The following is a 14,282-nucleotide window of genomic DNA, read 5'->3' as shown; positions in this document are numbered from 1 at the left end:
TTTAAATTATTTTTACATTTCACTCCTTCCCTATGCGGCTAGGGGTCTCTTGCCCTCACAATACTGTACCAGTAAAGTATAGCCCAGATTTACTATTCTATTTATAATCGCACAAGTTATGTCTCGGGGCAGTTCCAGGTAAATTATATCTAGGGCTTGGTACAGGAGGAAGGGTCCTCCTATCTACAAGAAAACTTTAAAATTCTTTTAAAGAATGAAGTTTATTCAAATACATGCATGTTGAATCGCATATCACCTTGGTGTAGATTTTCGTAGTCTTCAATATTGCTTATCAGATAACCACTTACTCCCAGGTCACCATGCTGAACTGGACTGGAACTCATTCTGCAGGCCTCGTTCGTCACCATGGAATGGAGCTGGAACACCCAGGTTGGTCCGACATGGGATAGAACTCGTACCGCTGAAGTTCTAGTCGGTCTCCAACTATCTTGCAGAGTAATCACTCATTTTATTACTCACACGAGTGTCCACAAGTGCACAGCCCCCAGACACTTATTTGACACCAATTTTTTATTTAATATTGATGTAATATGAAGTAGATATTTTAGTCCCTTGTAGACAGAATTTAAATGTTATTTTAAGATGTGGATAGCATCAAATTTAGGAAATAAATTAATCACAGTTCATGAACATAAGCTTTAGAAATAACGAAATTGAGGACTGTTCACATGTTATGCGCAGTTCGTGGTTGCTTTCCACTGAAATATGGTCGCACTTGGCACTAGAATAAATATACAACTGCTCAAGAGTTTATCCAATGGACACTGGTGTCAATAATTCATTAATAAATTATTAAACACTTGAGGAAATAACATTGGCAATTATTCTGTACAGTTCAAAATTCAACACAGTTTGAATTAAATATCGTTCACTTCAACCCAAATTTGAAGAAATAATGTTAGCAATTATTATACACAATTGTATATTCAGTTCATTTTGAAATGAGTATCGTTCACTTCTACCCAGAATGAATCACTTGTGTCAAAGCACACGAGTATAAATTGTGTAATAGGTAACCACATTCATGGTACTGAAAAAGTTTGAAAACTTTCATGATCACTTCTACTTAATAAATGAAAGAAAATAAGGTGACTGAGTTTTAAGAAATTCCACAGTTAATAATATAATGTAGTACTGTGTCACTTTGAAATTTACAACAATCGATCAGTAACTTCCACAATTATGAAGACTTGTCACATGTCGAATTTTCTATACTCGCACAATTTCTAAGTTCCAATCAACTGTCAGAACCAAAGTCCACTGTAAGACATATCGAAGTTTCTATATGCACACAATTTCTAAGTTTCAATCAACTGACAGAATCTAACAAGGGGGCATTCCCTACTCGTCACAACCGATTTCGCTCAAATTTATAGAACATGCAGGGCTTGGGTAGAAATGAAAGTACCCGAAGTGGGAACTCCTGATGGCCAAGCGTATAGAAAATAAAAATGTTGACGTGGCTCTCGCCCCGTATAAGCCACTTACGTTGCGGCGTACGCCGTGCAGTAGTTAGCGTAGTGGTAAGAGCTCGGACTAGTAATTCGATGGTTGTGGGTTCAACTCCCCGTGTGGGGACTGTTCTTTCTCAATTTTTATATTATTCATTTTTAATTTATTTCTATGCAAAAGGCATATAGGACGTCTTTTTTTTTTAATGAGCGCATGTAGAAAATTTTGGAGTTGCAAACTTTCCTGACGTGTTCAAACAGAAATTCTTCTCTTTTCTCCTTTATTGGCTATCTCCCCTCCTTGATGAATGCACCATAAACATGAATAGTCATTTCGCTGTAAGATTCGTTTTCACCTGACAAGTGAAGGTTGCTCCTGCCGGCTGTACACATGCAATAGATTCCTGGTGCAGGTAGAAAAAAGTCTGACAATGAAATCCCAATTTTTTTTACCTTTTCTATTCCTTTTGCGTATAAATAAATCAATAAAATGAATTATTCACCTCTTTGCTTAATTGGAAAATGAATAATATAAAAGTTGAGAGGAAAAAAGAGACAGTCTCCACACGGGGAGTCGAACCCACGACCATCAAATTACAATGATGCAGATGTTGATTCCCATAGGGAGCCTAAAATATTTGTCCTGAATGAGTAAATTTATAATACCAATATTGGTATCATCAAATTACAAGTCCGAGCTCTTGTCGCTACGCCAACAACTGCTCGGTTTGCGCATTAACGTAAGTTAAGTGGCTGACACGGTGCGAGAGCCACGGCAACATTCTTATTTTTATTTTCTATACACTTAGCCATCTGGAGTTCCACTTCGGGTTCTTTCATTTCTAGCCAAGCCCTGTATGTTTTATAAATTTGAGCGAAATGCGAAATTGGTGGTGACGAGTGGGAATGCCCCCTTGTAAGTCCACTATAAAGACTTGTAGAATTCGAAGATAAATTTGGGCAGCACTTTGTCTCAACAAGCAGAGTAAAGGTGCAGCGTGGTGAGTCAGACTGGACTCCCAGCTGTGACTGACTCACTTGGTTGGGTCGAGCTCGTCTTATATAAGATTTGTCCTATGTCATCAGATATCATGATTTCTATAAAGTGGAACAACTTGAGAATCCCTCTATGGATTTACTTGAAGCTTATTATTAGAGACGTTTACATGATTCTCTACAAAATGACGTATCCCTTGAGTTGATATGATCATTATTACAAGAGTTTTGAAAATTTCGTAGTCGAACATTCGGAAAGGTGTGACGTTTTTTTTCTAGAACACGCCAGTCCTTGCGGGGTAGCGGGTAGCCTATCTTGCTCCTACTTCCACATCATTCACACAGCAGTAGCTGCTTCAGGCAGGCTTGCTCCACCGAGCGTGGACAGATCAAGTTTTCTGTAAATGTCTTGCGTGATGATTAAATATTGTTTATCTAAAAAATAATAGGACATGTACCGTGCATTACTAGTACAGTACTTTTTTTTTTCAGATAGTAAGTCATACTTATATCAATATTGATAGGGAGCTATGCTGGAACGTACACACATATGTTCATTATCTCTGTCATTTTGAAAGTACTCTTTTTCACCTTTATTCACCTACGATGCCAAGGGGGGTTAAACTTGGACTTTAAAACATCCGGAGTGCCAATATCATCTCAGTGAGCCCGAAAACTGTGGATTCGACACTATTTTCGATTACTCTTTTTTTCTCGCTCCCAACCAATAAGGGTGCCAGCAGTGTCTTACCCCCATGTGGTTAGTCTTCTGATAGTAAGTCATATATGTAACAAAATTGGTTTAAATCGGTCCATTAGTCCTCAAAACTATGGAGCGGCACTGGTGTCTTGTTTTTTTAAGCTCTATTTATATTTCACCTCCTCTCTTGGAGGTTCCCGGGGTGTCTTGCCCCAACAGCATTTTTCACACTTTGTGAGAAATATTTGTACCAAATTTAGTTGACAGCTATGCTGGGAAATACACACGTACATCCGTTATCTCCAATATTTGGTTCATTTTATTTTTTCACTCTTTCTCTCCCCCTATGCTAAAGGGACCTGAACTTTTATATCTCACTCCCCCCTCGCCACCACCGAAAAGCAGGCTTAACTTGGACTTTTAAAAAGTCCAGAGTGGTTCTGTTGTTCTCAGATACCCCAAAAGCTATGGATTCCACACTATTTTTGACTCTCTTTATATCTCACTCCCCCCTCGCACACCACCCGAAAGAGAGTTGAACTTGGACTTTATCTCACTCGCCCCGTCCCCAAAAGGGGGCTGAACTTGGAAATTAAAAAATTCCAGAGTGTTGCCATTCATCTCAGCGACCCCAAAAACTATGGATTCAACGCTATTTTAGATTATTTTTACATCTCGCTCCCCCACTGCAAAGGGGGCTGAACTTTTGACTTTAAAAACTTCAGAGTGCTACTATTCACCTCAGCGACCTCAAAAACTGGATTTGACACTATTTTTTATTATTTTTATAACTCACTCGTCCCCCACCACAAAGGGGGCTGAACCTGGACTTATAAAAATTCGGAGTGTCACTGTTCACCTCAGCAACCCTGAAAAACTATGGATTCGACAGTATTTTCGATTATTTTTATACCTAACCCTCCTGACCCACCACCACAAAGGTGGCTAGAGATGGCTTACCCCCACAGTGCTCCTCATAGTAAGTGTTCAAAATTTGATTGAAATTACTCCAGTGGTTTAGGAGATGTGTCATTTACATACATACATCCATTTTTATATATAGTAAGATTAGTGATGGGAATGCTCTTGCGAGAACCTCGAGACCAATTCTTCTGTGCAACGCTCTCTCTCTCGAGACTGACGTCACAGATCTCGGGACCGATTCTTGTGTGCTACGAGGTGTGCGACGTTCCAGTAACTATGTGTGTAAACTTATATCCTCAGCAGCGCGAGATAACGTTCTTATATGGAAATGTCTGAGCCAATACATTTTGTCAAATGCCTGGAAAAGTACTGCGTTTCAACTATGGGCCCCTTAATACCATTAATGAAAGTGAAAACAGAATGTCCGTATCTTAAACTGTTCAAGTAGGGGCCGATGACCTTCGATGTTTGGCCTCTTAAAACAACAAGCATCATCATCTCATCATCAAACTGTTCAATACGTATTTGGAGTGAACATCTTAGTTGAATAACCCTGCATAAATAACTGTACATAGGATGTACACCGATTTGGATACTATATGCGTGCATTATTCAAACTTGAACGATGTGCTTTGCTGCATGTGCAACCACCATTACACATGAGTGGAACGTGTAATCTAAAATCCCCGAGTTTGCTTCAATTCTTTCGACAGGGGTGATGGGCAACGCTCTAGAGACCGATTCTTCTGTGCTGCGAGCTGTGCGACGTCCCAGTAAGTAGGAGTGTAAATTTGATAGTATATCATCAGCAGTTCCCATATGGAAACGTGTGTGACGTTAAATTTTGTCAAAAGCCTAGGAAATTATGCATGTTGAACTATGAGTTCCTTAATACAATTAACGAAAGTGAAATCAGAATTTGCCGGCCCCGTGGTGTAGGGGTAGCGTGCCTGTCTCTTACCCGGAGGCCCCGGGTTTGATTCCCGGCCAGGTCAGAGATTTTTACCTGGACCTGAGGGCTGGTTCGAGGTCCACTCAGCAGAACTGAGGAGCTATCTGACGGTGAGATAGCGGCCCCAGTCTAGAAAGCCAAGAATAACGGCCGAGAGGATTCGTCATGCTGACCATACGACACCTCGTAATCTGCAGGCCTTCGGGCTGAACAGCGGTCGCTTGGTAGGCCAAGGCCCTTCAAGGGCTGTAGTGCCATGGGGTTTGGTTTTGGTTTGGAAATCAGAATGTGTGTTTTTTAAACTCTTCACGAGTTATTTCAGGTGGACTTTTTAGTTAAGTGCCGGATCATCCCAGAAGTATTTCTGCCGAAGTATTTTATGTCTTTTGAACAAACAACACAGCGGGCTGTGCTATATTGGATCTTTTCAAAATAACCGACTTCCACGACTTACGCTGCATTTCGGACATCGTCTTCTCAAGTTGCCGCGTTCAACTACACATTGCACTGTACCAAAATACCTAATTATGACGCGAGTACTCTATAACAATGCAAGGAATTATTTCCTTCGGGTCCAGCTGCATGGCTAAATGGTTAGAACTTTGGCCACAGGAGTCGCGGGTTCGATTCCTGGCAGGGTTAGGAATTTTAACCATAATTGGTTAAATTCGCCGGCACGGAGAGTGGGTGTATGCATTGTCTTCATCATCATTTCATCCTCGTCACCACACGCAGGTCGCCTACAGGGGTCAAATCGAAAGACCTGCAACTGGTCAGCCAAACTTGTCCTCGGACACTTCCGGCACTGAAAACCACACGCCATTTCATTTCCTTCCACGGCGCATTTTGCCTCGTCTCGAGTTTGAATTAATTCGTGCCTCTAGTATCCAACGGTGTACCTACAGCAGCCGCCAGTTCTGTACTTAGCCTATTCATTCGTGTACTTACCGCTGCATACAATACCAGAATTAGTATCCTCTATAATTATGTTATACTGCGTCAAAGTTGACATCTGTAGAAATGAAAGAAGTGAATGCCCTAGTCGCTTGTTGACATGTGTTTCCGGAATGAAGGCGTGTGGTTTGCTATTAGCATTCTCGGCACAAACAACATTCAGCTCTGTCTGTCTGTCTGTCTGTCTGTCTGTCTGTAGGCCTACCACGCTGCTCGCCACACAATACGGGGACAACGCTCTTGAGATCTCAAAATTTCTTCCGAGAAATATTGCCTGCACAAGACTCCGACTGCCCATTACTTCCAGGTAGTCTACTTAATACACTAGAAAATATATATGTTTATTTAGATTAGTATAGTAATCAGGATAATAACCTGAATGATATAATTGATAATAGGAACCCTTTATATGAAGGGATATTATCACATCTGGAAGCATTGGGCATTAAAAATAATACAGATAATAAAAGAAAGAAAATGATCAAACTTCCATCATCTCGTGTATCTATTCCACCTACCCCTTCTTCTAAAGCTGAAACTGTGACCTAAGCGACATGCCTCCTCCCCACTCCACAGCCTTGCCTCCCCCGAAGGTGGAGCAAGCTTCGGAACACACATCATTACTTCACAAGACGGAAGGCTGCATCAGCCATCGCTCCTCCAAGGACGCAGTAGATTTGTCGTCAACAACAAGGTATGAAACAACTCTTTTAAACGGTAGGTTTCCTTGTGCAGATTTAAAACATGCTATTAAATGCAATCCCCCCATTTTATTTCATTTCACATTTCAGGGAAGGTCTTTTAAGAATAGTATGACAGCAGTCAGCTTCATGGATCCTGCATTTAACTGAATTCAAGAGACACTTTTATAAAATTAAAATAAACAACATTCGCCTTGGAAAGAGCTAATGAATAAATTGTAAAAAATAGAACAGTGACAAAGAAAAATTAATTTTCAAAAATTTTTTATTAGTTTTTTTTTTTTTGCTAGGGGCTTTACGTCGCGCTGACACAGATAGGTCTTATGGCGAAGATGGGATGGGAAGGACCTAGGAGTTGGAAGGAAGAGCCCGTGGCCTTAATTAAGGTGTGAAAATGGGAAACCCCGGAAAACCATTTTCAGGGCTGCCGATAGTGGGATTCGAACCTACTATCTCCCGGATGCAAGCTCACAGCCGCGCGCCTCTACGCGCACGGCCAACTCGCCTGGTTTATTTATTTATTTATTTATTAGTAGACAACTAGAAAATCATACATCATAGTGGAAAAAGTGCTGGCAACAAAAACATTTTTAACTTCTGTTCAAATGAATAGATATAGTTTTAATATAGGTTAATATAAGTAAATCCATTTTCCTTCCCAACTCACCACCCCATTTAATCATCCACATTGTTTTTAATTTTTAAAATTCACAATAGATTTTAAGCAAAACAAGGTACACATTAGGATTTTTTAAAGAAGATAATATAGTTTGTAATTTCACCTATGCATTGTAATATAACTGAGTATGTTTCAAATGGAATGAAACATGTACTGTAAATGATTAACTGATTTGCTTAAAGCAAATATAAGTATCAAAACGGTGGAAATTGACTGTTGTTGATTCAATGTAAATAAGATTTGATACAGGAAATGAAGCTGATTTCTCGCAAACTGGCGTGCTAGCCGGCCAGTGTCTTGCGAAGGTGCGGTATCCAACTCATGAGTCCATGCCGCGCTGGGGCGAAACACTGGTAATTTTTGACGATTGAGTTTCTTGAATTTTATTTAATTACAACTCTCCAGAGTTTGAAGATAATCTTAGGAATTCAGGAAGTAATATCAATGAAAGACAAAATACCTGGACTGGTCTAAAATACAAACATAAACTGAGAGTAGGAACTCAAATGTGATAAACCTGAGAGGCAAGAGTGAAGAGATTGTAGATATGATGGAAAGAAGGAAGATTCATACACTGGGATTGAGCGAGACAAAATAGAAAGGGACAAATTCAAAATTATTAAGAGGAGGTTACAAACTGTACTGGCATGGTAATAAAAAGGAAGCACGAAATGGAGTTGATTTGGTACTCCACAAAGATATCACGTGTCACAGATGTTACCTTTGTAAATGATAGAATACTGAAAGCCAGAGTAAACCTAGGAAAGAATAGTTTTAGAATAGTCCAAGTGTATGCCCCTCAGTAAGGTTGCAGTGTATGTATGTTCAGTCTTCAGCCCTAAGGCTGGTTGGATCCTCAACAGCTCCGCCGTCAGCTGTCGTAGATGGCCTAGGCATCACTGAAGAGGCGTACTAGGGAAATGAGTGAGGTAGTTTCCTGTTGCTTTCCTCACCGAGCCAGAAGTTGCTATTACATATCAGTCTGCCAAGCCCACTGAAATGCATGCACCAACCGACCCTATGAGCAACATTTTCACACCATTCATAGCAGGGACTGGCTGCAGAAGGAATGGCATTACTAGCATCACTCGTACCTCAGTCATTTTCATAGTCAAAGCCAAGTATAAGACAGAGACAGATCAATGAAAGTAACAACATTACTCTAGCCCATACCAGAAGACATAGTGCACTGTAAACACTAGGTCCTGCCAGCAAAGGCAATAGGTTGCAGTGATGATGAGAAAACAGAGTTTCCTGGATGATTTGGAAGATCAAATACGAGAAGACAGTGTTATGATGGGGATCTGAATGTCCAAGTTGGGGCCAATAGACCCGTGTATGAGTTGGTGATGGGCCCTTTTGGATATGGAACAAGAAATGTAGACGGCGAACATGTTCTAAATTTGTGTGTAAGGAACAATCTTTTAATAAAAAAATACAGTCTTCAAAAAACAAGGTAGCCATAAGATTACCAGATATAGCTGGGATGGGAAATCAAAGACAGTTTTTGATTATGTGATAACTGAGAAATTAATTGGAGAAAAGGTGAGGGATACGAAAGTTATCCCAAGTGAAAGCTTGGATAGTGACTGCAGATTTCTATAGTTCCGTTTTTATGAGTTTTGACTTGATATTTAACCGGAAGTCGGACATTGGTGCCAAATTGTTAAGAGTACAAGCAGCTGATTCACGAGACACAACAGAAACAGAATCAATTATTCTTAATAGCAACATGCATAACTCGCAACATAAGATTAACAATAATGCATAACATATTTAGGTTAAGGCTATAAGATAAAAACAGATCAATCCTCAAACACATAAAACACAAGAAAATGAAATGAAATTTCTACTCACCCTCTATAAGAGCTTGCGTTGCTTATAGAATCAATTTCTTCTAAGGAAGGAATAATTCTACAAAGGGAATACTCTCATTTTTGAGTCACTATAGGCATTATCATCTGTTGAGCTTTCGCTTGACCGTAATGAGATAATGTCTTCAACATAATCAATCATCTGCGATACTTTCCCTCTCCAAAGCTTCACCTATCTCGGATTGTGTCTCACTACCTTGCTCCAGTCTTCTGCACTTTAACAGCCTACGACTTCCCAACAAGGTCTTTCAACTTCCGAAACTGTGAAGAGTCGAAAATCAGTTGTATGGCATTAAAATGACAATGGTATGGTGGAAGGTGAACAACTTTATGTCCATGCCTCCTGGATATGTCATCCACCATGTAAAATGGGTACTAGGGCTTGTTTTGTTTCAAAAGATTCACGAGATCCCCCCTTCCTCATTGTGAACCGAAATATTGTACTCTTTCAACGACACAATCATTCATTATTTCTAGTCGTCATTGTTGGTGCTTTGTCAAGAATGACCGAGTGAACTGACAAAGACACAAAAAGAACTGAGCGCAATATAACACACACCTGATAGTACGTGGTTTCAGTAAACAATAGATCGACAACACTGGTAACCGGAACTAGAGTCTAACTCGCTCTATTGGAGGGATTGGCTGCCTATGATTAGCTGTTTATTAATTCACCTAGCCTCTGCCAAAAGGCAGCGCTCAAATGTCAAGTCGAAACTCATAAGAACTGATCTATAGTAGTGGATCTAAATTGCTTACTTAAAGCTACGCCTGCAGTAAAGAGATTGCCAAAGATTAAAGAATGGAAACTGAAAAATGAAGAAATCAAGAAGGAATTTTAAAATTTGATAGTGACTAAATTGTCAAAATATGAGACAGGTAGTGTTGATGAAGAGTGGAATGCATTTAGAACAACAATAGTTAACTCTGCTACAGTAAAACGAAAGGTAAGGTCAAGGAGAAAGAAACAAGTTGGTGGAATGATAGAGTAAATCATACAATTAAAGAAAGAAACATACATACATATATACATACATACATTATCATTATAGACTGTTATGCCTTTCAGCGTTCAGTCTGCAAGCCTCTGAGAATTTACTAAACGTCGCCACAATAAACATGGCAAAAAGAAACATAAGGAATTGTACCAATGGACGTTGAAAAAATAGGAAGACTGGAACAGGAATAAGAAACTCCAGGTAAAAAGAGTAGTGAAAGAAGAAAAGGAGAAGAGCTGGTAACTGTTCACGCAAAGAATTGAGGAAGATAGTAAAAGAAATCAGAAAATGTTATACGAGTTAATGAAAAGTAAAACATCAAATAGTGAAATTAAAGCTATTGAAACAGAGGACGGGATCATTATCAGAGACATGGTAGGAATCAGAGAAGAGATTAGGAGTTACTCTGAAAAATTATTGAATGGGGAGTGAACAAGAACAAGTTACCAAAGTCACTAATGAATTACAGAAGGAACAACCGGCAATTACTTGGAAAGAGACAGAAAATGCCCCGAAGAAAATTAAAAGTGGAAAGTTAGCAGGAGCAGATGAACTAACAGCAAACATGATTAAGGCAGCTGGAATCTCTGGAATACAGTGGCTACATCGAACACTGGGAGTTATTTGGAAAGAGAACAAGTTGTCAGATGACTGGAAAAAAAGGAATTAGTAGGAAGTGCACCAATTATAGAGGCATCAATCACCCTTTTATCACATTGCCTTAGGATAATGGAGAAGATCATAGAACAGATACTGAGACAAATAATGGAAGATCAATTTGAAGAGGAACAATATGGATTTAGAAGAAACAGAGGAACCACAGACCTAATTTTTTCAATAGGACAGCTAACGGAAAAATTTTGGGGAAAAGGGAAGGACAGGGAGGGGGAGAAAGGAAGAATATAGGAATGTTCATAAAAATGTAACATCCCAGAAGCATTATTTTAAAAAGTTCAGATGTATGATGATTTGAAAGTAGTGTGCAAGTAGGAGATGGAAGATCTCAGTGGTTTAAAACAAGAAGAGGTGTCCAGCAAGGGAGTTCTCTTTCCCCATTGCTCTTCATTTCACTCATGGATACTATTATAAAGGTACTCAAAGAAACAGATAAGGAAGATCTTCATGCATTTGATTTTGCTGATGATGTTGCCATTTGGGGAGAAACAGAGAGATGTTCAGAGGAGACTGGATCTTTGGAACACCAAGTCTAAAGAATATATATTAACTGTGAGCAAGAGCAAAACAGTGGTAATGAAAGTTAGCAGGACAAATACACCTTGTAACCTCACCCTCGAGGGAGAGAAGATTGAATGTGTGAATACATTTAAGTATCTGGGGAGTACAACATCATATGACAGAAGTGCCAAGAACGAAGTGTTGAACAGGGTGCAAAAAGGATCCAACTTCTTCCATCAAGTATAGAACATAGTATGGGACAAAGGAGTTCTACACAGGGCTAAATAGCCCCTGTTTAAGACTTATCTCCTGCCCATCATGACGTATAGTCTGGAGAGTTGCATCATACATAAAAGAGAAGTCAACTGCAAACTGTTGAAATGAAGTTCCTTAAATCAGCTGTACAGAAAAACAGGGAAGGACAGAATTAGGAATGATCAGATACGAAGAGACCTGCAGGTCAACCTGACCATGGAAGAAAGGCTGAAGTGGCTAGGACACATTAAGTGGATGCAGGTGACTCGAACACCAAGGAAGCATTTTGAAAATATAGTTCTGGGATGAAGACCAATTGGGCGCCCTAGATAAAGGGGGTTAGATCAGATAAGAGAAGACATAGAGGATAAACATGGCATGCCCTTGAGAGAAAAGAACATACCAGGACTGTAATAAATTGAGGCTCATCGTTCCTAAACATCCTACCTGGCTCGCTGGAAGGAATTCATGATGATGATTGTCCTGAAGTTTCTAGTCCTTTACCATCTGTATTCTATTTTATCTCTTACCTTATTGTTTAAGTGGCTTTCTTCTTATCCCTACTTCCCACATCAAGACTGAAGTTCTATCAAGATGGCCCCTTATGAGTGTTGAAGCTTGCCCTCCTGATGAAGGTGAGAAACAGAAATAAGCTCATCAGAAGCTGAGAAGAATTGGGTTTGATGCGGAGAGAGCCTATTTATTTGAAGATGGCAGAGTATGATGATGTGGTGATTGTCCTTGCCTTTTTGTGTTTTCATGTTTGTCCTTGTCTCCTTTTCTGTCATACACTTTTCCAATGCTAACCTTTCATTATGTTTATTCTCTTGTGTGGTCCCTCTTCAGTTCATTTGTAGAGTGCAGTTCCTTTTGTGTTCGCTTTCACCTTGTGTACAGCAGTACAGACTTTGATCTGCTCTAAATGCAGAGTTAATTTGTGCTTGACAGGAGCCAAGAACTAGTTTGGTGTTTGTGTACATAAATATAGTGCACTTTATTAAGAGAGAGATGTACAGAAAATAAAATGACAGGTCTACTTGATATGGGGAAGACTACAGACTTGTTACGTACACCTACTGACTTCACCAACTAAAGTTCACCTTCTCAACATCAACAACTCTAACATCTTAATGTTCCGATGCAGCATCATTCTTCGACATTTATTGATTATTTGGAGAAGAACACTGTCACGCTTTCAATGGCAATGCGGATCCAGGAACTTCAATACCAGGTACTGTCAGTCAAGGATCTTAAGTAGGTGATTAACTACATCCACAAACATGTGTTGACCCTAGTTCGAATGCAAAACCATCCACAAATATGGATATGTCTAAATCCAACTGCTCTGATACAAGTGGCACACATGAATCTGATATCTGATCAGTTTTCTGTTGATTTTTCAACCGAACCCTCAAATATCATGTGACAACCTTACCTTTGCTGCAGTCAAAACAACAGGTACAGACAGTGGACCATTCTTTGCAATGCGCTGATGAGTGAATGAATTAGAGATACCTAGTTATTAGCATGTAGCACAGTCTTTCTCCCAGATGATGCGAGTGACATGGTATAACATGGACTCCACAAGATATCAAAGACATTAGGGAGACCTACTGACCTATGGACATCGCACAAATTCCAGTCATTCATGGAAATTGATTACAGTATGGTCCCTCTCGATAGCATCTCAGAGGTGCTCAATAGGGTTGAGGTCGAGTGACTTTCGGGATAAGGCAAGCAACCTCGTGTGTTCATTGAACCAATTGGCCACAATTTGGGAGTGATGGGCCAGTGCATTGCCTTCTATAGAGAAAGGTTTCCTGCAGGGTGCTGGAGGAGAACAATTGGGTGGACATGATCAGATAGCAGGTTCCTGGAAGATTCACCGGTGAGGGATGATGGTAGATGTACCAAGGGTCTCATTTCTTCCCACATTAACATTCCTAATACAAGGATACTACCACCACTACCACTTGCTGAACTGTTACCTACTGCTAGGAGGGGCCCATTGTCTTAAATGCTGGGTGACCCATTCATACCCTGCCATCATGTACCACCTGATACCTTGACTCATCAGACCGGTCAAATTTTTTCTATACTTTGAAAGTTCAAAGGCAGTGTTCCTTTGCCCATTTCGGTCAATGTGCCTTCTGACGTTTAGTGAGCACAGTTTTCCCTGTGGAATGGTGACTCCCAATGAGCTAGAATATAATACACTGACTGACAGAGCAAATGCAACACCAAGAAGGAGTGGTCAGAACTTTATGCCAATTGCAGGGTAGACTGACGTCACTGAGGTATGCTCATGATGTGAAATGCGCCGCTGTGCTGCGCACGTAGCGAACGATAAATGGGACACGGCGTTAGCGAATGGCCCACTTCGTACCGTGATTTCTCAGCCGACAGTCATTGTAGAACGTGTTGTCGTGTGCCACAGGACACGTGTATAGCTAAGAATGCCAGGCCGCCGTCAACGGAGGCATTTCCAGCAGACAGACGACTTTACGAGGGGTATGGTGATCGGGCTGAGAAGGGCAGGTTGGTCGCTTCGTCAAATCGCAGCCGATACCCATAGGGATGTGTCCACGGTGCAGCGCCTGT

The sequence above is a fragment of the Anabrus simplex genome, chromosome 3 (assembly GCF_040414725.1).
Source record: "Anabrus simplex isolate iqAnaSimp1 chromosome 3, ASM4041472v1, whole genome shotgun sequence".
Taxonomy (NCBI): Eukaryota; Metazoa; Arthropoda; class Insecta; order Orthoptera; family Tettigoniidae; genus Anabrus; species Anabrus simplex.
This window is presented reverse-complemented; position numbering follows the sequence as displayed.